This window comes from Dipodomys merriami, unplaced genomic scaffold (assembly GCF_024711535.1).
Source record: "Dipodomys merriami isolate MVZ:Mamm:240054 unplaced genomic scaffold, mDipMer1.0.p SCAF_734, whole genome shotgun sequence".
NCBI lineage: Eukaryota > Metazoa > Chordata > Mammalia > Rodentia > Heteromyidae > Dipodomys > Dipodomys merriami.
The window spans coordinates 452,378-455,267 of record NW_027206329.1 but is presented as its reverse complement, the minus strand read 5'-3'; the positions used below and the strand labels follow the sequence as shown (position 1 = coordinate 455,267).

At 36.1% G+C, this 2,890-nt stretch overlaps 1 non-coding gene across 1 annotated transcript; it reads left to right on the top strand.

The window, feature by feature from the left end:
• Positions 1–679: 679 nt before the first annotated feature.
• Positions 680–785, top strand: LOC138818324 (U6 spliceosomal RNA). The gene has a single exon (XR_011369063.1). It is a non-coding gene; the product is annotated as a U6 spliceosomal RNA (small nuclear RNA).
• Positions 786–2,890: the final 2,105 nt, after the last annotated feature.

Below are 2,890 nucleotides of genomic sequence, written 5' to 3'. Positions count from 1 at the left end.
TCTTCACTCTGCTTCTTTACACAAAACCTTTGCAAATTCTCATTAGTAATGTTTCTATAAACTCTGAAATGTACATACTTAGTAGCATATAACTGCTACCATAAATCTTAAATACTTTATAGAAAAGTTTTATGACCTGCCAAACAGTCCTAATTTTGGCATATATAAGCAAATTCTCAAATTTAAATACATTTAAAACATTAAAATTTTAACAAACCTGAACACTTGCTGCCATGTTCATTATGACAGGTGCCTTGTATAGAATAATGGAATTCCTCCTCCCACACATCTCAAACAACAATTATCAGGAATTATTTAATTTTTGACATGTCAATCTTGACTTTATTCTTAAATGTGTGCTTATGTAAGAAATACATGGTTCTAAAACTTCATGAAAATTCCTTTGAACTTACTTTTTTGAATTGTCTAGTTTAAGAAAATCAGTTGCACTTTATATATAAAAAATGTTTTGTGCGGGCTGGGAAGTTGGCTCAGTTGTAGAGCGCTTGGCTTGCATGCCTGAGGCCCTGGGATCGATTTCTCAGCACCACATAAACAAAAAGCCGGAAGTGGTGCTGTGGCTCAAGTGGTAGAGCACTAGCCTTGAGCTGAAGAGCTGAGGGACAGTGCCCAAGCCCAGAGTTCAGGCCCCACAACCGGACCAAAAAAAAAATGTTTTGTGCTCAATTCGGCAGCACATACACTAAAATTGGAACATTACAGAGAAGATTACTATGGCCCTGCGAAAGGTTGACACCCAAATTCGTGAAGTGTTCCAGATGCTGGAGAGGATGTGGCCACAAGGAACCCTACTGCATTCTTGGTGAGAGTGTAAACTTTGGAAAGTATGGAGGGTCCTCTAAAGACTCCATAAAAAGCTCCACCATGACCTAGCAATCCCACTTTTGGGGATTTTACCAAATGATCACAAATAATCTACCAGCACAACTATTTTTACTGCAGCATTATTTACAATAACTAAGATACAGAGCCCACCCCGATGGCCCTCAGTAGATGAATGGATGAAGGAAAATGTGGTATATGTACAAAATGGAATTCTATGCCTCCATCAGAAACAATGACATCGCCCAATTTTTTAGGAATTGCAAAGACTTAGAAAAAAAATTCATTAAGTGAAGTAAGCTAAGTCCAAAGAAACATATGTCCCATGGTTTCCATTATTTTCAATAACTAATATATGTCTGGGATAAGCAGAAAAGGTCAAAAGCCATGTGCATATGACCAGATAAGATGATATTAAGGGAAATGATCCCCAAGATAGGGACACAAGGAGTTTTATCTCTATTGTTTCTAACGTACTTATAATGTGCAATGGGATATTTTTTCTTTGTTTGTATGTTCCTCTCCCAAACTATAAGCCCAGTTTTCACTGTATTTGAAGTTGGTGCCCCTACATCCTATGTATATGTTTCACTAATTTGGGGAGGGGAAGGGAAATAAAAAATGCTTAAATAGGGATACAGGTTGACCCATTGTAACAATGAGATGCACAAGACATTCTGTTGAAAAATGAACGTTACAATTTAGGCCAGGGAAGGGGGGTGTATTTGTGGAGGTGGGAGGGTAGGGATGATGGGGGAAAAATAAAGGAGGATGTAACAATGCTTGTTAGGAATTGTACTCATTGTTTGCTCATGTAAGTGTGACCCCTTTGTAAAGTATTTTTACAATTAAAATATGTATACAAATTTTCTGAGATGGAAGGGTTATTTACTCTATTTTATCCATATAATATCATTAACAAAGAAATTAATGTAGAACACTGATATGATGTTATTTTGACTAAATGTGTGGGTGTGTCTGTGGGTGTGTGCGCACACACCCACACGTGCACAAACACACATGCTTGTGTATTAGCATGCTCAGAGTGAAATCAGTGCTTCAAAGTATTGCTAGGCCTTTTCTCTCTAGATTGGTGAGCACTATATGAGCTACATCTCCATTCCTGGCTCTTTGCTAGTTCACTATAAGTTTTGAAAAATAATTTCATGAATTTATTTTGCCCTGATTGGCTTCCAACTGTTATCCACAGATCTCAGGCTACTGAGTAGATATCTACGGTAGATAGGATTACAGATGTGACCAGCCAGCACAAGGCTTTCAGAATAATTTTAAACGTAGGAGAAAATTTACTTCTCGGGGGCGTGTTTTATCATCTCCTACTATTAAAGCATTTTGGAGTGAATATATGTGAATTTATTTCGTTTTGGGATTCTTAAAAGACAGTAAGTGAAGCTATTTAAAATTTTAGTACTTTTTAAAAAAGGCTATTGGAGCTGAGTGACAGAAGAAATTTGACTATCTTTGGACCTCAATTAATAAGTTCAGTTCTGTTCGGGATAACCCAATGTCACCAACACAGTCTGTGTTGAAGATAAACTGTAACAGAAAACAATCTCCATGGGCAGTAATTGTTATGCTATTTTTTCTGGGACAACATGAATATTGAATTGAGAGTGTAAGAGAATGGGGGTTTTACCTACCTTTTTTATATTGTTGAAAGACTTTTGGAAACATTAACTTATTTCCTTGCTCACTGTTTGTCTTTGGACCATTCGCTTAGTGCCTTTAATTACAATTTTTCCCAACACTAGAATGATAATAATATTAGCATTATCACAAATGTTCCCTTAAGAATTGAGAGAAATAAAACTTGTGAAATGTTTAACATAAATTTCTATGAATGAGCTTTGAGTTTAGCCAGCAGTTTTTTAAATACTAAATAGAATGCAATAAATATTACAAAAACCATTACAGGTAGTGAGTAACCAGAAGTAATGTTATCTATTGACCATGCTCTGTTTCCAAGGAAGCTAGTTGGATAACTTCTCATGCTGTAAATCAAACTGGTTATCTTATGTCTTTTTTT